This window comes from Panthera tigris, chromosome D4 (assembly GCF_018350195.1).
Source record: "Panthera tigris isolate Pti1 chromosome D4, P.tigris_Pti1_mat1.1, whole genome shotgun sequence".
Taxonomy (NCBI): domain Eukaryota; kingdom Metazoa; phylum Chordata; class Mammalia; order Carnivora; family Felidae; genus Panthera; species Panthera tigris.
The window spans coordinates 8,157,698-8,179,451 of record NC_056672.1 but is presented as its reverse complement, the minus strand read 5'-3'; the positions used below and the strand labels follow the sequence as shown (position 1 = coordinate 8,179,451).

The 21,754-nt window shown below is 44.6% G+C and overlaps 1 pseudogene; it reads left to right on the top strand.

Annotated features, from left to right (window-relative positions):
- The first annotated feature begins 1,505 nt into the window (after positions 1-1,505).
- On the top strand, positions 1,506-2,210 carry LOC102952871 (annotated as a pseudogene).
- Positions 2,211-21,754: the final 19,544 nt, after the last annotated feature.

The window sequence follows — 21,754 nt, the reverse complement described above, 5'->3', positions numbered from 1 at the left end:
GCGCATCATGACATGAAAGAAATTAGGAACCACTAATTGGGTTTCCTCGTCTCTAAAAGGGAGCTTAGCACTTAGCGTGGCCGCAATTGGTTCACTGACTTCCTCCATCTTTTCCGCTAAGTGTTGAGTCTACCGGGACCTCAGTTTCATCATCATTCTACGATGATGAAGAAAGGGAGTGAGACCAAATCACAGCCAGGGTTCTTTTTAACCCCGCAATGCTGCCACAATCACTGGATTGAAGAGAAACCATCTTCCCACCGTGTTTAGGCGAACGTGTCAGAAACGCTTTTACCACCCACCCCCAGTATAGGGGGCAGCAAGCGGACAGCCAGGGCCAGCGTCCCCTGTACAATAGAGAGGGTCCACCATGAGTTTATAACCTCATAAGTGATTGACCAGAGGTAAAAAAAAAAAAAAAAAAAAAAAAATTGAATTGTTACTAACTCTAGGACCAGCTAGGTTTCATGACTACTCAGATCGTTCACGCATTCACTCACTGTTCTGCAGTGATATATGGGCCTTTACGAAAGGCCAAATTACTTGGGCACCTGGTGGCTCAGTCGGTCAAGCGTCCGACTCTTGATTTCTACTCAAGTCACGATCTCAAAGTCTTAAGATTGAGCCCCGTGTCGGGCTCCGCACTGGATGTGGAACCTGCTTAAGAGTCTCCTTCTCCCTATTCCTCTGCCCCTCCCCTGCTCACGTGTGTGTACTCTCCTTCACCCTCTCTAAAGAACAAGTCCAAATTCCTTGACCCGCCGATGCTTACAGTGGAGGAAGTAGTCAATAAACAAATAAACAATACAGAATACGGATGTACGAAGTACTATGGGATACATGAAACAGGGTGAGGGAGATGGGGAATACCAGTAACACTAGATGGCTTCTCTGATGACATCTGAGCGGAGACTGAAGGTGGGTGACAGTCACAGTGTCCCAGACAGTATCAGGGGAATAGGTTCCATGACAAATCTTAACGTCCACAGGATTAGCGCTTATAATTTAAAAGACACTAAGAAGAGGGGCGCCTGGGTGGCTCAGTTGGTTAAGCGTCCGACTCCTGATTTTGGCTCAGGTCATGATCTCACAGTTGGTGAGTTTGAGCCCCATGTCAGGCTCTGTGCTGACAGGGTGGAGCCTCCTTGGGATTCTTTCCCCTCTCTCTGCCCCTCCCCCGCTTACACTTTCTCTCTCTCAAAAGTTAATAGAACTTTTTTAAAAAGACCCTAAGAGTACACATACACATTTCCTACATATGAGTGAAGTTTAAATAATACTAAAATAAAACAGACGTTGAAACACCCACCACCCAGCTTGCTAAAAAATATTGGCCAGTAACTAAGAGAACCCTCACACAAGTCTTTAATGTTTACATTATTTTGTAAAAGAAGTTTTAAAGAAGAATGTTAGAGGGCAAGAGAGAAATAGCCAAGTTATATTGCTAAATGAAAGAGGCAGGTGAAAAACAGCCTTTACATCTTCTGTTCAGGCCAGAACCCAAGATGGCCACACTCTTGTTGAGAAACAATGGCGATCATTGCTTCCGTGCCTACTTTAGTCCTTGACTCTGTATCAGAAATGCTGTTCCTTTGGAAACCACAGCCAAAAAAAAATAGATGGAGTGGTTCTGGAATAAGAGCACAGGATCAAACGGTCCTTTGTCTCCCCATATCACTTTCCTCAGCTGGTCTCTTCCCATGGTGATGCCTTACTGCCACAGCGGCCAGGAGAATGGCCTTGTTTGCAGGGGTCTCTCTTTGGCTTATCAGCTCTTTTGCTGATATGAGTATCATTTGGAACTTGTGAGGTCCCTGTGTCTGGGGAAGCACTGATACACACGGCCAAGTTCGCATCCATTTTCCCTCTTATGCATCACACCTGGAATGAGATCAGACACCCGATGTGGGACCCAGAAAAAGACCTAAAGGTACCCCAACTATACAAGTCTGGAACCGCTATCTTTTTTAAACATTATTTTAATGTTTATTTATTTTTGAGAGAGAGAGAGCAGGGGAAGGGGGGGGGGAGAGAATCTCAAGCAGTCTCTGTGCTGTCAGCGCAGAGCGCAGTTTGGGGCTTGAACGCACAAACCATGAGCTCATGACCTGAGCTGGAGTCAGACACCCAACGGACTGAGCCACCCAGCCGGCCCCAGAACGGTCGTCTCGATGACCGTGTTATGCTCTGTAGGACCGGCCGCTATGTAAAGAGCTGAAGATTCTAACATCTTCTCCCTACAGATTATGGCACCGACCTGTCTCCTGCCTGTCCCTCTCATCTGCAGCTAGGGCAGAGCTCTCCTGGTCTGCGTAGACCTTTTGTGCTTGCGGATCCCCTTGAGGCTCAGCATCGGGAGAGTGCCTTCTAGAATCCACAGTGGTGGAGTAGGGCCCAGGTTTCCCCTTGCTTCTAAAGATGGTGATGGTGTTCAGACTGTGCCAAAATAAGGTACCTTGACATACTGAGTATTTTCAGCTGAAGAAATGTGAGAAACAGCCCTCACTGTGAGGAAGATAGGAAGGCAGAAGCTTGCCCAGTACACATAACATGCAAATGGCAGGCGGAGGGCCATGACTTGACATTTGGCCGCCATCTTGCCAGGCATGCTGGCAAACATTTTCTTCTTTATCCCACCACACTAACCCTGTAGATTTGATACTCGTTATATCTAAGGAAACCACCTGTTAGAAACGGGTTTTTGTTCCTCCCATGACACATATAGTCCAGGAATCAGCTTCATGCTTCTCTACCCTTGACCTGGGTGTTTGATAGTAAACATACGTAGAGTTTTTCTCTGAAGTTTTTCTCTGAAGTTGACTATGTTGTATAGGTGGAGAACGATTCTGGAATCGTCGAGAGAGGTAAACTATGACTTTGGAAAAAACAAACAAAGTACATATAAGGGATAAATTTGAACAAACATTTCCTGAATGATATAGTAATAATTACAAATCATGGTTTTGTTTTACAAGCAAAATTACAATACACTAATATATCAATTGTAACATATAGTTTTGAAGGTAACGAGTGGAGTTAAATTGTCCTAAGGCCCATGTGTTATCTAGGAAGCAAGTACAAGTATTAACACTTTTTAAATCTTGACTCTATGTATATAATAATAATAATATATAAAAGTGCCTCAGTGGCTCAGTTGGTTAAGTGTCTGTCTCTTGATTTCCACTCAGGTCATGATCTCGTGGTTCATGGGATCAAGCCCCACGTCAGGCTCTGTGCTGACAGTGCGTACCCTGCTTGGGGTCCTCCCTCCCCCCCCCCTCTGCCCCTCCCCTGCTTTCTCTCTCTCTTCTCTCAAAATAAATACGTAAACTTAAAACACCAAATAACGTATATTACATATCATATCATGTGCTATAATACATACTATTTCTTTCAAGAACCAATAAAAGAATAGCAAAAGAGTATATAACTTTCTTAACCAGCAGAGAGCTAAATGGAATGATAGAAATTAGCCAGTCCAACTGAAGGGACAAACCAAGAGAAAAAACACAGGATGAGGAGGGCAAATAAAGGGTCAAATAAGATGGTGGAGGAAACCTAATGATGTCAGCAGTTGTACCAACTGTAAACAGTCCCCACGCTCCAGCCGGCAGGAAAAACGCGGTGTCCGAAAACTCCAACTTTAATCTATTTACGAGAAAAACATCGAAAACATTAAAATATGTAAAAATAGGAGGTAAAATGATGAAAAAAGGGTAAGCCCCAAAACACTGGTGCATCTAGATCAATTTCAGACCAGAAAGATTCCCGAGCAAAATGGCGCACGGAAGATGCGCGGTCACTTCGTGACGGTGAAAGACGCAGTCCCCAAAGCGGAGAAAATAATTGCAAATGGTTGCGCTCAGAACAACATTGCCTATAAATTAATTCATTAAATAATCATAGAATAACTGTAAGGGGAAATTGACAATCGGAGGGAGGGATGAAAATTCACTTGAGTCCCTTACAGAACCAGCAGACAAAACGTGCCAGGACGGATACTGAAAACACAAACGATCAGCTACCAACTTGAGCAAAATCCGTGTGCATTGCTGACTACCACCCATTTTTGACGGCATGCACGCTACTGGGGGAAACCGACTACGTACCAGGTCACAAAGTAAACCTACGCAAGTCTCAAAAGATGGAAATCCTACAGAATTATTCACTGACAGCAATGTAGTGAAGGGAAAAGCAATCGCAACACGACAACCAGAAAAAGCTCGTACCTGGGGAAAATGTGACGCAGACTTCCAAGGTGTCCATGGGTTAATCAGGAAATGATCATAAACTAAACAATGTTTAGAAAGGAATGACTACACACACATATCAAAATGTCCCGAAATATCTTTATGCCAAGAGAGTGAAAGACTTAGACAAAATGGAAAATTTCCTTAAAAAAACAAAAACAAAAAACTTACCAAAACCGATTTACAAAAGAATTAAAACCCTGAGTCATCACATAACCATTAAATAAATTGAGCCAGTCATTTTAAATCTCCCCCAAAAGAATGGGGGCATCTGGGTGGCTCAGTCAGTTAAGCACCCCGTCATGATCTCACAGTTCATGAGTTTGAGCCCCACATCGGGTTCCACGCTGATGGTGCAGAGCCTGCTTGGGATTCTCTCTCTCCCTCCCTCTCTATGCCCCTTCCACGTGTGTGCTCTCTCTCTCGTTCTCTCTCTCTCTCTAAAATAAATTAATAAACTTTAAAAAATAAGAAAAATAAAAAATAAAATAAAATCTTCCTTAAAAGGAAACTCTAGGTCCAGGCGGCTTCATTGGTTAAGTCTACCAAGCATTCCAGAAACAAATTTAAAAAACAAGATAGGGGGAGTGACGGAGCAGCATTACTAAAAGAAAACATATCTGGGAAATATGTACAGAGAAGAAAGACAGAAGTTAGTATATGAGTTCCTGTGCCGCACCTGAGAGGCCCTTCAAAAGAGTTCCTTATTTGCTTTCCTAGCAGTCCGGAAGGCAAGACTGGAATCCCAGGGAAAAATCATTCCCCTCCAGCGTAATTATAGCCAGGACCGACCAAGCCTATCCCCCTGAGCTGCCACGGGGACAGTGGGAGAGGGCTGCAGACCCCCCACAGGCGTGTCCCCTCACGCCCGGCCTCCGACAGAGTTCACTGGAGAGGGGGGGCCCTGAACTCGTGTGTTAGCTCATTTAATCCTCACACACCACTGTGCTGCGGGTCCCGTTCGTAGCTTGATTTTACAAATGATGAAACTGCCCTTCAGAAAAGTGACCTTCCTGGTCACATAGTTAGCAGACGGCGTGGCCGGGACGGAAGACAGGCAGGCCGCTGGGAAACTCAAACCCTTCACTCTTCCGCAACGATAATCCGACGGCGCTCAGCCTCCCAGCGAGATCCGTCGGGGGTGTTTGCCTGCCCACGGCACCCCCCGTCCTGGGCACAGACAGACCAGAGCAGCACATGGTGCGAGGATGGACCTTGGAGAGCCGTTGACAGAATGCCCACACGACGAGGCGCGTGCCCTCGTGCGGCCTCAGGTGGCCAGCGGTTACACGGAACAGGCGTTTGCAATTTCACTCGACAAATATTTATTATCTCCATAAAACAGGGCTCAGTCATGGCAACGATCCTACAGGGGCCTGGGGATCACTCGACGAGTCAATGTATGTCTCCCACTGCGAAACACACGGGCAGCGTCTTCACAAGACTCTCGGACCATTCTATCACGGCCAGCCGGGTTCCGAGGCTTCTTGGTCTCTATTGTCTGCATCGCATGCGGCGTCCGTCTGTCCAGCCCCGCCTGCGTCTTCCATGCCGAGGGGCACTGGCCACCCGTCACGAAGAACACCCAGATTTCACGGTGTTTGCTCCTTTCAGAGCAGAACCATCCCGCCTCTGAAGGAGTGCCGGAGGTTGATCAATTCAATTCAATTACCGAGCGTACACTTCTCCCCAGGGCTCTTGGCTCTGGCTTCGTCACCCAGAGCTAAGGAGCTGCCAGGTGCCTTCTGGAATATATTTCCCATCCAGACCCACTACCCTCCCCTGAGAGCTACCGGGTTCGGCACTTTGATTCCTCGGGGATTTTGCTGCACGAATCAGTCCGGTGTGTAAAACCACGTCCAAGGGACCGTGAGTCCTGCTTTCCACACATTTCCTATTTTTATCTTCTGCTCGCGTGTGGTGAGGTTTTAAAACAGAGGTTGGTTCCCCTGAACCTGTGTTTTCAAATCCATTCTTAGCTTCAAAGACAAGAATTGTGAAGTCAACTGTAAAAAGCAACCTGCTCGTAAGCCCACGACCGAGCTGCTCCCAGGGAGCACGGACAGGCCAGGGCCCTAGGGTCACCGGGACGGCAGGATGGTGACGGGGCCCCTCCCTGCCAGCACCTCCTGTGGGTCCTTCAGTCCTGAGCGAGAACATCAGAGGGCCCAGGGGGCCGGGGCCCCTGACACGTACTGGACTGGAAGCCACAGACAAAATAATGTAATGGATTCAGCTCCCGGTAAATCCGAGCTCCGAACTAAAAAGAATGAAAATTTTGGAATGTGCTGAATTTGAGAGAGAGGATGTGCCGGGGCCAGGAGCATCGACTCACCGCTCGGACCTAGGAGTTTTTGCGTCGGGCACACATGACCCAGAAACTCAACTCTGTCCCCAAAGTATTTTTTAAAGTCTCCATTTCCAGCTCCCCTTCTGTGGTTAGCAGTCAACTGAATGGCTGTTACCGTTTGAAAGGAGAATTCGTTTGGGAGGAAGGGCTGTTTTTACTTCATACACATCCGTTGGATTTTGCTTTGCTATTTTATGAAAAAGGGTCCAGTTTCCCTAACTCCTAATGAATCCTCCTTGGACCACACCCAGGTGAGCTCCATTACTCCACAGAAAAGCAGATGATGGATGGTGGTGCTCTAGAATATTCTAGGTTCTCGCAGCAGAGCATGACTCACAGGTATATTCTCCCCCAGAAGCCACCCTGTAAAAGCAGATGTTAGGACTGAAATATCTACAGAGTATTATCAAGAAATTGGGCCCCTAAAACATATATGGGGCGCCTGGGTGGCTCAGTCAGTTAAGCATCCGACCTTGGCTGAGGTCATGATCTTGTGGTTCGTGGTTTTGAGCCCCGTTATCGGGCTCTATGTTGACAGCTCAGATCCTGGAGCCTGCTTCCGATTCTGTGTCTTGCTCTCTCTCTGCCCCTTTCCCACTCATACTCTGCCTCTCTCTCAATAATAAATACACATTAAAAAAAAATTTATATGTATATAGAAACGTTCTAGTGCCAGAATACACAGTTGAATAAAAGCTAGAAGTTGAGCAGTGGGATCAAAAGGGAGGGCAGACAGTCAGTATGGACACCCCCAGGGGCCCCGTCACTGAGAACCAGCAAGGTCAGGGACACCTAGAGGAGTGGGGTGGACGAGCCCTGGGAGAGTCCCTCTCTAGCTCTCTTCATGCGCATGACACTGCTGAGCAAAGCGCTTCTAGGCGAGAGTGTGACTGTCGCTGTTTCACTGGTCCTGAGCTGTGCGGCCTTTGGAATTCTGCAAATCACCCAGGACGGCCACACGGCATCCCAAGTTTAACTGTCCGGGATAGGGCATCGCGCAGTGAGAGCATACCTACCCAGCAGGTAAGCCATTCTATTTCTGCGGGGCAAACGGGGTGATTTCCTGCCCAAAACATCTGCTGATTTCAGGGCTTCCCCTGGACATACTCTGAGGTCTTCGTTTGCTGTCGAGACAAGACATGACGCCGAGGCCTCTGAATTCTAAAGCTCGCCCGGCTGCTCGTCTCACACACAGCACCTGTCTGTGGATGCTAATGGTCTGCATGGCCATTCGGGCAAAGGGCAAAACCATTGGACCCCCCCAGACCAGTGAGAAACACTTCCACCGCATAGGGACCGCTTGTAAATCTGGGAGACTTTCCAAAATTTCCTGTCACAGGCGGTATCCTTTACCGTTAACTGACCAGGCACTCAGAGAGTTTTAAAAAAGAAGATTCTTGGGATTGCTTTGTTCGCTCAGATCAACCGCAGCAAATAGATCCTTTAGTGATAAGATAGAAGAAATCAGGCTGGCAGTATTCACTTGTGAGCACTGAAGCAGGAACGTTTCATGGCTGCTGCTGGTTCAAGACATCATTAAATAATGGGGTTAAAAGTATAGCTGCATTTGGGGTGCCTTTCGATACGAATGCGTAAGTTAAGACATCGTTAAAGAAGAAGTCAAGTGCTTCCCAGGAGGTTTAGAAAACCGTTGGGGCGATTTGAGATTTTAAGTCACGATGCTCTGCTCACCAGTTGATCTAGACCCAGACTAGTTTTAACGGGTGTGTGTGTGTGTGTGTGTTTTCATCACCTCTATAAATTCTCTCAAACAAATGTGCAGATAACCACTACACGGATCAAGAAAGCGAATGTTGTTAGCCTCCAAAAGCCTTGGGCTTTTTCTCAATTGCAAATGTTTTCTCCTCCCCAAAGGTAAACAATATATTACAATATGCTTCTTCCTGCTTTTGAACTTAAACAGAAAAAATGTAACATATTTTCCTCCACGTTTGGCTTCTTTCGCGCATGTCGCGTTTGTGAGGTTTACCGTATTGTGGCTTGTATTTGCTTTAATTGACTAATGCGTGGTTTTTCGTTATACGAGTAGCCCGTAATTTCCTTCTTCTTTCATTTGAAGGAAACGGGTTGTTTTCAGTTTGGTGAGATTATGAGTCATCTTTCGCAGCAGAGGACTTAAAAACATTTTTTTTCATACTTTAAGGAACAGTCCCCTTAACAGACATAATGAACTGTTCTGAGAATATGTAGGTATGTTTAATGGGCTACAATTAAAATGACAGAGTTGCAATAATATGGTAATGTAACTGCTTAGCATTGTATTTCCAAGTCATATTCCACGGTTAATTTAAGAATAATTGCTTGGGACATAATACCAAAGTGCCTATACAATTAATACAGCAATTGTTCAAGAATGTTCCTAATAATCAATTATCATTTTGCTGAGTAATCGTTTTGCCAGATTATTGAGGCTATTTTCAAGTGTTCATTTCTCTGCCTGTAAAATGACAAGCGGTCCCAGGTCAAATATAAATTGCTTTTGAGGGGCACCTGGGTGGCTCAGTCGGTTAAGCGTCCGACCTCGGCTCAGGTCACGATCTCGCGGTTAGAGAGCTCAAGCCCCGCATGGGGCCCTGTGCTGCCAGCTCAGAGCCTGGAGCCTGCTTCAGATTCTGCGTCTCCCTCCCTCTCTCTGCCCCTCCCCTGCTCACGCTCTGTCTCTCTCTCTCTCAAAAATAAATAAGCATTAAATTGCTTTTGAGACAGGGGAACTGAAGGGACCCCATGAGAGAAAAAGCTGTTTTGTTTTTTTTTGTTGCTTTTTCCTTTGCTTCTTAACCGGCTTCTATCCTTGCTAGGACCTGCACCCTGCCCCACTCGACAGGTGCCTCAGAACGCAGATAGTGTGGAATCTCCTTGTAAGGGACAAGGAATTCTCCAGAACAGATAACATCTAATGAAGGACCAGGTGAGAATGAAGGGAGGCCACGATCACACGCGTATTCCAGACCACAGGTGCTGGACATCTTGACACTGAGACTCCGGGTCAGGGAATAAGTGACTTATGATCGACGCCTGGACCTTGTTGTTCTGACCGGTTCCTGGATGCCTGAGAGGACACGTCCGCCACACCACAACTGTCAATAAAAACCCCAGACCCCGAATAAAGACAGAACCCTATCTTTTTCCCTTCCAAGTGTCCCAGATGCTGTGCTGCTCTTTATATATTTTCAATAAACTCTGCTCTCACCTCCTGATGGCTCACGTTCGATTCCCATCCTGCATGAAGCCAAGGACCCTCCAGGCTGAATCTGTGGGAGCCCCTCTGGGTCCTCTGACTCCAGACTCCACCTGCCTGCATCCCTTCTACAACTTTTTTTTTCCCAGTTAATTGTTTTCTAGCGATTGGATTCAGAGCTACTAAAGGAATTAGAAACTGGTTTGAGCATCCACAGTAGAGTTTAGCAAGGTGCTCCGAAACATTTTTGCAACGTATGAGCCCCCAAACTTGGCTTCCAGAAACGTGTGTAGAGAATATATGTGTATGGGAAAATCAAAATAAATGCCCATGTTCAAGGTGCATCATTAAGAATCATTCGTAAGAGCGGAAACAATATCAACCTTAAATCGTATAATCATTAGGCATAACCTTACTACCGGTTTCTTAATTCATGCCACAAATATTTGTTGACGGAATGGTGTGCAAAGGGCCGAGCTCATGGGAATTCTGTAGTGATCCGGACCAAAAGGTCTCTGGGGTTCAGGGCCAAGATGGCAGCTGGGAAGATTCTGAGCTCACCTCCCTCCCTCAGACACAGGGGAACGCCAGCTCCTTAAGGAAGCTTCTTCCGGCAGGTCGGGGGGAACAAAACCCCTAAAGCCTGGCTGAGCAACTCCTACGGCTCCACCCGCCGAGAGGGACGCCACATGGAAGCAGGGAGGAGAGGCTGGGCCACGGCCTGGCCGTGAGCCTCACCCCTGGCTCAGGGAGGAGCACCAGGCGGGAAGTGGAAACCCAGCCCTTGTCCCTGGGGAGCCAGGGGGTCATACCCCACATCGGGAACCCCGACTTTAACCACCTGCACCTAAGAGGTGAGCCCCCCCTCCCCCCGGATAGCTAAAACATTTGGAAACCCATACGGGGCCCGTGTCTTGGAGACCTGCTCCTTAAGGACTGGCCGGTGGACTTACCAGCCCGGGGCTCAGCGCAGCGGCCCCCCATCCCTTCCAGGCTTGACGTGAGAAAGGCTCCTCTGCTTCTAGTAAAGCGTGTCGGCCTGCGGAGCCATCGGGTTGACCACGCACGTCTCAGGCCGGGGCGCTCTCTGCACCTGCAGGGACGGGACTGGAGGCCGCCATCTTTGTTTCTACCACGGTAGGTCGTGTGGTCCTTCTGCCAGCAGGTGCCGGCCTCACGCCCTCCCCCGGAGGGAGCTTTCTCTCCCGGTCTGGTGCCTCAGCGCCTGAAGCCGCTGCCCAAGGGGTGATGCCCTCAATCCTGGCTCAGCAGGTCGGGAAGGGTTTGCATTCCTAGGTCTGTGGGACTGTGACAATCAGAGAGACAGTTCTTGGCAGCCGTCCCTCCCCCCAGGGCACTGCATGCGACAGCGGACTAACACAGACCCCAGTCGTTTGGGGAGAGAAGCTCATTTGCTTGTCCAGGAGCTCTGGCCTGAGGGGCACGCCTCTGGTTTGCGACACTCCTTGGGGGCCCTGTGGGGGGAGGGGGAGCTGCAGCTGGCCACTGTCACCCAGGAGGGAGCCTGTACCCTTGCCTGGCAACCCTGAATTTTAAGGTTGCCACCAGGGCACCTCGAAGTGCCACGGATCTGGCGGCCAGCAGGGCAGAGGCTCAAGAGTCCCCCAGGACTGTAACCAGTGGAGAAAGACAGCCACCACCCCCAGGGCACAGCAAGAGAGGCAGGCATCGCATTAAAGACAGAGAGGCCCCCGAAATGATGAAGTTTGGGATTATCAAGGGAGACAGACATTAAGTAAATATCCTTCCAAATATGTAGTTAGTGTTAAAAGTGGTGAGTGCTCTACACACACGGGTTCAACACCTTGAGTTTGGAGAGCTCTTTACATCTTTTGGATACAAGTCCTTTACCAGATGTATGCTTTGTAAATATTTTCTCCCAAGTCTGTGGCGTCAGGGGCTGTGAAGGGTCTGATGTTTTTTCCTGCCGGCAAAGTAACATGTGAGCCTTCTAAGATGTGCAAGATATTAGCCTTCCCAGATTTCCAAGATATTAGCAGGACACATAAGCCTCCGGGGCTGGAGAGAAAGGACTTTGGAGCCTCATATTTGCCTGTTTCCTTAGCTCCCAGCCCTCTACCCCCAGGACCCAGGAGGGTTGTGGAAAGACCCGGGCAGGTACGTGCCGTGCACACGGTGGGTTTGTGTTGTACCTGAGAAAACCCAAGCTTAGGAAACCCCAGTCTTTTAAAGAGGGCTGGTAGCAAGGCCGCCCAAACTTTGCCCTGGAGAAGATACTCTTTATTACACTGTCAGGAAGCAAATGTGCCCTCTGCCCCGGAGGGAGCCTTTCTCGCTTTTTGCTAGATATATCCTTGAAAAACAGTCCAGAACAAAAGTGGTTAATGCGTTTGCTCCAAACACATGCCGAAAAATGAGAGACCCGAGGAAAACCTCTTCCCCGGAATTATTTTTTTCACTCTCTTAAGCTGCCTCTTTTGAAGAGCAGAAAATTTATTTTTGTTAAAGTCTAATGTATCAGTTTGATTTTTGTATGCATCATCCTTGGAGTCATGGCTAAGATAGCCCTGCCTGACCCAAGATCTCAAAGAGTTTCCTGATGTTACCTTCTAAAAGGTTTATAGTTTTAGGTTTTATCTTTAGGTTTGTGGTCCTTTTGAGTTCATTTTTGTATATGGTGTGATCAAACTTTTTTTTTTTTAAACCGATGGTATCTTTTTGAAAGATTCTCCATCAAATTGCCTATGTACATTTGTCAAAACCCAGTGGTCCCTAAATGTGTGGCTCCATTTCCACACTCAAGATTCTTTTCCATTGATCTATGTGATAGAGCGTATTGATCGGCTTCAAGTCCAATATCGCACTATCTTGATGCGCACAGTGAAGAAGAGCCTTGAGTTCGGGCGTGGGTAGTTCTCCAACTTGGTTCTTCTTTTTCAAAGCTGTTTTAGCTTATACTCCATCCTTTGCATTCCCATATGAATTATAAAATCAGCTTGTCATGGTCTATGAGAAGCTTGCTGGCATTCTGATTGGATTGTGTTGACTCTATACATTAAACTGGGGAGAATTAACATCTCAGCAACATTGGGTCTTCTGCTTCTTGAACACAGTGTATCTCTCATTTATTTAAGTCTTGAGATCCCCTGAGAGGTGTTTTGTAGTTTTTAGTGTACATGTGTTTCACCTCTTCTGTCAGATTTATTACTAATTATTCCATAGTGTTTCCATTTTCTTTCTTTCCCTCTTTTTTGCTTTCAACCTCTGGGAGCCCTTTTTCTTGTACACAGTATAAGAGATCTGTTCTCTTTAAAAGAATCCTGGTTGACAACCTTTTCCTTTTAATTGCACTAACAGTGAACTCATATTTACTTTAATTCCAAATATATTTGTGTTCAGACAACTTGGACACAGCTTCCCATCTGCCCGGGCACACATGGGATACTTTTCAATCTTAGGGCCAGCAGGAAGCAATGAAAACCAGGTCTCATCAGGAGTGGGAAGCTACGTCTCAGCTATGTGCAAGGCCCATCGGTCTAAGTGCTCGGACATCCAGTCCCTGTAAGGGGAAGCAGACTCCTCCTCCTGGTCCAGAGGTTGCTTCAGAAAGAAGCAGGCCAGAATCAAGAGTGTCCTCCTCCTCCCTTCCCCTGATTTCAAATATTATCCTCCGCAATATGGCAGCCATGTTACTCATCCTGGTGTTCCATGAAAAATAATCTGTGCTTCAGCCAAATGATGAATGGCAAATTTCTACACACATTACTTTTAGACCATAATGGAAGGAAAATATTGGGGGGGTTGAATTGAATCCGCTAATGAAAACCAGTGATGTTTCTCAGGCTGAGTTCAAGTCTTGAAATGTCCAAGTTCCAAAAGAGAAGGAAGAACTATTAAAAGACCTCTGGTGGGAAGAATATTGTAACCAAAGTACGTGCAGTAATTACATGATATATTTGAAAGACCTCAGAGTTTTGAGAGAAGCCAAGTACAAAAATAAGGCTAGAAACGGGGAGCTCTACTTTTAGCACAAAAGTGCCCAATATTTCACAAGTGTTTATGCAACACAAAAAGGCCCAAAGGGGTCAGATCCATTTTCTTCCTAGCGTAGCTGTGTCTCGAACACGGGCTACAATTCTGTCTGCCTTTCTCTCATGTGCTTATTAAGTAATGTCATTTGGTACATTTCTGTGTTACTGGATTAAATGTCCATATCAGAATGATTTTGGTGCTTCTGTGGGCTAAGATGTCAATATTTTTGGCTTAGAAGTAACTTTGTACTATGACTTGAAAACAGCACGCTGATTTCCCAAAGGGTGTTTTGTGTCTTGCGTTTCTTTCTCTCTTTTTTTTTTTTTTTTTTTTGAGAGAGAGAGAGACAGAAGGAAAGAAAGGCAGGGAAAGAAAGAGGGAGAGAGAATCTTAAGCAGGCTCCATGCTGAGGCTCCGTGTGGAGCTCGATCTTATGACCCTGGGATCATGACCTGAGAGCTGAATTCAAGAGTCAGATGCTCAACTGACCGAGCCCCTCGGGCGCCCCTTGCATGTCTATCTTTAAAAAAAAAAAAAAAATCAATGGGGCGCCTGGGTGGCTCGGTCGGTTGAGCGTCCGACTTCAGCTCAGGTCACGATCTCGCGGTCCGTGAGTTCGAGCCCCGTGTCGGGCTCTGGGCTGATGGCTCGAAGCCTGGAGCCTGCTTCTGATTCTGTGTCTCCCTCTCTCTCTGCCCCTCCCCCATTCATGCTCTGTCTCTCTCTGTCTCAAAAATAAATAAACGTTAAAAAAAAAAATTAAAAAAAAAAATCAAAACAAATTGGCCATTTCATATTCCAGGAGGGGGCCCTAGCCACACACACGCTCTGGTTAAAAAATGTTTGCAAGGGGAGAAAAAAATGTTTTAAACTTGATTGTGGTGGTAGTTACATGCCTGTCTCTGTCAACACTCACAGTAACGTACCCTAAAAAGAATAAATCTTTCTGTATGTAACCGTGTAATCCAAAGGAGAACAAAATGGGGGTGGGGCATCTGTTTATAAGTGTATTAAGATGCATTTTGATAAGCCATTTCAATCTAAGCAAGGAACTTGGGTGCCAAATACCAATGTGAAGTGACATAAAACAAACACATTATGAACATCCAAAAATCTGGACTTACAATGGAAATGTTGACAGCTTCTGAAATTAAATGGCACTCAATCACTAATTTTCTTTGAGGGTAAGATTTGTACCCTGCTGGGCTTATAATTCTGTTTTCTCTTTTTGTGCTGTTCATGTGTAAATATTGCTAATTTCATTTGACACAAAAACGGCAAACAACTTAATTTTGTTTCTAAGCTAGTCGATGACACAGAGGCTACCTTCTAGATGAGGCAGGCAGGCAAGCTTCCTGGCAATCATTTGCGGGCGCGGTGGGGGTGGGGGGGTGGGGTGGAAATCAAGGCATTTCAAATGTATTTGTAACAAGGAAACAAATTTATTGATTTTAAAAGACAAGACACCATTTTGTTTTGAAAAACACAAGAAAGCTAGCCTGAGTTCAAGTCTGAAATATTCAGAAAAATCCTACTAATATCTTTAGTATGTTCCAGTCATTTGTTTAAACAACACACTAAAAGTTAATATATATTTTTATAATTATAAAAGTTCCCCAGTTATTGTACAGTACACAATACAAATCGCCCACAAACTATTATTTAGCTCCTGCCAATTTTGAGAGGACATTATATACTAAAAGATTTAGCATTTCTCACAAAAATCACATCAGGAAATACGTATTTACAAAATCAAATACATTATACAAAAAACCATCACATGTTATTCGGTAAAGATGTTTTTAAATAATTAAAAAGTTTATTCAACTGTAGTCCAAAAACTGGAAAAGAACATTACATTATCTCACACATACAATCTCTACAAAAGTTGCTTACCTCATTTACATAATATATTCAGTCGATTGTAAAATAAATGTTCAAATATCTCCTAGTGTTACTATGTTTCTGTGCTTGTGGGACTGAATAATGTAATCTGCCACTTACTAAGTGAAATTTAAATGATGGCACTTAAAAAAAATACGGTATTTTAAAAAAAAACACAATGAAAGAAGTTTTACCTAGAAGGTACGAAAGCCCTGAGTGATAGTAGAATTACTAATTGGTAAGCACTACAATTAACCTAATTAAAAGTTTACCACCCCAGGCACAAATTTCCAAGTTTTCTCAAGGCACTCACTTAAAGTTTCTGTAACCAACGCGTTGGTCACCACCATAGGGTCCCAATTGATGATGGAGATGAGTAGAGAAAAAAATTTGCTTTGGTACAAAAGATACTTTTCAAACGAATAAAATTCAATACCTCCTTTATTGGGTCATTTAAAATTGTGTTTAGCAGGTTAAAACAAGGCAATCGTTCGTTCAAAACTATTAATTCGTTGAAGGAAAATTTTACTCAGTTATCAACAGTCAGTGGGAGTTTTCGTTTTTTTCCTTCCTCCCCCGGAATCAAAATTCTTCTAACAGTGATTTGTCGTTCTCATTATTGAGCCTACGCAACAATTCTTACCAAAGATTTCATTACTCAGGGCTTCCAATCCCAACGTCGTAATTTATTTAAAAAACAAAGGAAAGAAGGGAGGGGGGTGAAAAGAATCAAACACCAGAACCAAGTAAGAGACAAAACACAGTTCTGAAAATAAGACGGATTACCGATTACTCCAAACAAAGGAAAAAAAGAAATCCTAGGCAGTCACTTTGTAAGTGGCTTTTACTATTTAAGTAAAATTGGTAAACTAAACTCAGGTCTACTGGCACATAAAATCACTAGCAGCAATGATCAGAGCATGCAAACTGAGAAGCATTTACAGTAAATCATCATGAAGAATCCAAAAGAAGAGAGTTAAATTAAAACCCTTTGAGTATTGCATGTTAACACATGAGTAATTTGCATGGTTTGACTTCCTACGCCGTCTAAAAAAAGCAATGTTCACGGCAGACTTGCACTAAGCTACGGATGTCCCTTCACCAGACATCGGAATAGGTCACACTCTGCCGTGCGCCCGGCCGGGGCAGCCGCGCGCATCTGCAGACGACGCTGCTCTCAGGCTCCGTCGCGCAGGGGACAAGGGGGGACCGAGTGCACGCAGAGTGGCCCGTGAACGAAGTCGGCAACTCTAGAGGCAGACTGGCATGTACAGATCTCGGAAGCAGTCGCCACGGCCCCTCCCGACAGAGGAGCTGAAAAACAAGTGCTTTGCTCTCCATTCTATCTATGTCTACTGTTTTTGACAAAGCGTTAAAGGTTTTGGAGCACAGATAAAGATAGGCCCTGTGTGAAAGTCCCAAATGCTGTTTTATGAGAGCTCTAACTCCAAATAGCTTACCTGCCCCCGAAGAGTTCAGCTTTGCTTCACCCACTCGAACTCATTTCTTCCTAAGGCTTCGCTTAACAATTGTACTTCCTAAAGCTAAATTAACGCGGTCTTTTTGTTTTGTTTTGGGAAAGAAAAATAACAGAAAAGAAAAGAAATGTAACCCTTTCTTTATCATACCTTTTAAAGGCAATCTAGGTACTTTCGATGTGCAGAGATCAGTTAGGACATAGGTCTACAGGCCCATGTATCTGTTCTCCTTTTCTAGAGTCATGATGTGATGCTAGAAAAGTTGATTTTTTTTTTTTTCTGTAAACAGTACACTTACTTAGATGGCAGTGAATATTTGGGAATAAATATATCAAGCCCTCTTGAAGAAGAAAATTAAGAGTTGTATATAAAATGCAAGTGTTCAGCATGGAAACACTTTCTCTTCCTCCCCCTCCCCCCCTTTAAAAAAACAGCATAATTAGACATTTGGATATAGAGTATATTTTACCGGTCTAACTCTAAATAAATGATCTGAAAGGCTTTTGTCCCCCATTGTATATCTTACAATGCTCAAAGGGTTAATACAAGGCATTACATCAAAGGGGTTTTCTAACACTAGAACTAAGCACTGAATTAATGCTTCTATTCCAGTTTTTTTTTTTTTTAAATCACCAAACTTGCAGAAATACTAGGATTCCATTCATTGATTTGTTCTAACCATATACATGGAGGTTGATCTGATCGAGTGACAAGCCCAATTTTCATAGCACTGCATGTCAACCCCTCTCCCCCACGTTCTGCTGTGATTCATAGAGATCGTCAGTTCGGATTTCGATTTTTTTGCGAGTGGTTTTCTCACCAAGAATTTGGGGGAGAGAAGGTTATAATGAAGGTCAATTTGCTGTATGTAACCACTGCCTCAAATCGTACAGGAAGGCGATTTGCCAAAGTTGTTTACTTTCTACTTGTGTCCACCCAGGCGGGGCCAACATCACAGTGACATTCATTTTTTTTTCCCCCTTTTACGCTAATGTCTCAAGCACAGCATCGTTTTAGACATCTCAAATATATCATCTGAAGAATTTTTTCCAATTTGAAAATGCATCACGTTTAGCACTCCGAGAGAGTGCATTCATGTAAAAAGGTTCATGATTACAGTAATGAAACCGTAGTCATTCCCGGATGACTCTGACAGCATTATTCCACAAGAAACGTGTTCATTTTTACTCACCCACTACAAATCAAAGGCAGTCAACGTTGCACGCGACTAATTTTAGGTATGCAGTGTTCAAACCATTTTCTCAAATTTGCTTTTGTTTTTTTAAAGTACACCATCTAAAGAGAGGTGCGTGAACCGTCCTATACAGTACAAGAAAAAGCACAAAAAGGAAAGCAGATTTCTGAAAAGGCAGTAAGACTTAAAGTAGTCAGTCCAAACATGGTCTGGATGAGAATCCTGAAAAAGTGACCAGCCATTTGATATCCAAAGAAAAATTTTAAAGTTGGGCCCTGTGTTCCGAGGAGATGGTCCCCCCATTTCACCCCATTGTTCACTGGCTTCATGAAACGCAAATCTTCCAGGTATGGTTCTCAAAGTATGTATGTGAAGGTCAAACCATACCCACGAGACGCAATCCTCTTACACGGAAGTATCTTTTCTAAAACTTAAAAACAGCCAACATGCCTTCCTTACGTTTTCGTCGCTGAAAGTGTAGCACTTGGTCTGTGTAGATAGTTTCCATGACTAGTGGTTTGATTACAACGTCAAGAAATGTCAAGAAGTCCTTAAAGTGTAGACTTGTCACTTGTCAATACATCTACTCTGAGAGTCTTAGTGTCACGGTTACGTAGAAAAGTCACAGTTTCAATGAATGAGAGAAAAGAAAATGAAATGTCAAATCAAAGCAATACTTGGGATCGTTCGACTCTCCTCAGACGTACAAAGGGTGAGGTCTGAGTTTTCTAATATACCTCACAAGGCCAAGTCAAGATTGGCTGAGATGTCTGTGTCTGACTAGGGGTGTGTCCTGTCTTACTGTGGACGACAGATCGCCAGAAGTAGCAAAGAATGAAGACGCGCTTTTGTCTGTTGGTCAAAACCATCTGCCCTTGTCACAGATGAATGCTCCCGTGTTCACAAAGGAGCCCAGAACGTGTTTAGCGAGTCAGGCTGAAATGTGAGAATGGTTCATGCAAACCACGAACACCTGGAAGAAATGTCGAATCCTGGAGGCTCCCCAATCCCTACCTTTCATCCATCGAACTTTGCCCATTATGATCAGATCCCTCTAATGATACAAACATACCCAACGTTAAACAGTGATAATAGATACATTTAAAATCGTCCAAGAAACAAGACGAAAGCAGCAAAAACGTTTGGTCCGATACAGATGGAACACAGTTCTGGAGCTGGTGGGCGGGGGAGAGGAAAGCGAAGAAGCGTCTCAGAAAGGAGAGTTGAAATGAGGGGGGGTTCTTTTTCGTCTTGTGGTTCGAACTAATTCCACCTGTAAACGTTCCCCAACGCACGAGGAGCTAGACGTGCGGGGTTTTCGTGGTGAAGGTGTTCTGTGTGTTTGCCTTTTTTGTGGGTGTGATGGTACCAACCCATCACCTCTTTTGGGGAGAAGAATGAGGGGGAGGGCCACTCAAGTGATACTCGGGTGAGGTGATGGTCGAATGCTCGTGAAGACTTTCCAAAGAGATGTGTGAGTTGAGTCATACAAAATTACATCTGAAACGTTTCAAGTTGACTTCAGAAACTCTGTTGATCTTTGTTACGTGAATAGTGTGAGGCAATCGGGCCACCGGAGGGAAAACACACCGCGTGGTACCCGATACGCCATTTGGTATTTTTCACTTTACAGACTGGCTCATCCCCCTCTTTCCAAGCCCTCTCGCCCACCCCAGGAAAACCGGAAAGACAAACATCTTGAGTTTGAGACAGGCCTCATTAACAATCTGTAAATCATGTGTGCTTTCCCTTTTTTTTGGGGGGGGGAGGGGGCTTTATGTGTTTATGTATTATTTTTGCTTTCTAAAAACGATTAAAATGAATGGCTGTGCCTGTTTTTGTTTTTTTGTGTGTGGCGGTTGTTAATAACTCGAGTGTTTAAAAGAACCTTGGCTTTCACATAAATTAACATAAGGATGGATGGGGGGTGGGTCCCGTCTAGGACCTCACCTGACTTTGCAGCTGACTCCCGCCCGCGGGCACGTGTGTATGCCGTGGACACACAGGCACCAAGACGCAGACACAAACATTTAGACTGACAAGATGCACTTCGATAAGTCCCTGCTTATTTCGTCAACTTTCTTACATGAGAACTAGATACAGACGGTCTGAAACACATGTGATGGTACGTGACAAGTTGGTAATTAAAAACTAGTCCGCTGTTCCACGCCCTTAAGCAATCTGATGGGTAATCGAGTCATAGTCAGCTCTACGAACAAAAAGTACGTCCGCGGTCACTCCAAGAGGGGAATTGAGTTTTCGTCTTTTTGCTTTGCTTTGTTCGCCCTACATTTCCTTTGCAGAGCGCGTAACCTGTCCTCACTTCGGGAATCGGAAAGGGACAGGCACACCTTGTCAAATGGATTGCGGAGGAATTCACATGAACAAAATAAGCCTTACTAAAACCTTAACTTCAGTTCTGTTTTAAGGCACCATGTAATAGCCGAGGTACGATGATCCCTGATGTACATTCTTCAATGGCACTGGTCCATCCAGCCACCTATCCAAATCCTACAGAAATGGGGATAAAGCAACAGTGTGGTGAGCCAGCTATACTGCCCTCAGGTTGTGTTTACAATTTAAAATCCACACACTTTAGAAACCAGGAAATAGTTTTGAAGGAAATAACGATATGCAGGTTGCTACATTCCTTGCGTTCTATAAATTTTCTTTTATAATAGCAGCAGAGGGAACTACTATTAGGAAAAAGACCTGGAATAAAAGAAAGTCATCCAAATGGAATGGTTTCCTGTATGTCCAGTTCAGCATAAGTAGCATGTACACTTAAAAACAAAATGAAACAAAACGAAACACAAAAAAAGTCAAGTCATTTTTTTTTCGGCTTCAGTATCTAACTATAACAGCCCCGCTCAACAGCAGAATGCGTCTGTGCAGTGGTCCCAAATACAGAATCAGTAGTCTTTAAACAGAGGAATCGGTATGCAAATAACGGTTAAAATGCAATGTTTAACGGAAGCTTGCGTTAATAGGGTTTAATAATTATGTACACAAATTATGTACATATTAGCATAATCTCTTGCAGGTCTGTCATTTACTCTGAACAGATAAATGCACTAGCTCCGGTTTTTTTCTCCGGAGAAAACCAGATGACCTTCCCAACCCTCTAGCGCCATGATAAAAATGCTCTGTATTCTCTCTCCGTACCAAAGAGTTACCGAAATCGTGTCTTGTGGTTCCGTCCAATGAAAAGCACCTTTCAAAAGCAAATTCAATGCATCTGCTGCCAAATGGGCATGCCTCCAGTGTAAATCAAAGGAATTCATTTCTTTTGATATTTCACAGAAGTGCATCTAATTAAAAACTCACACATGAAATCATACACAAAGACTAACAATCAACAATCAAATATTTTAAGCTACAAAA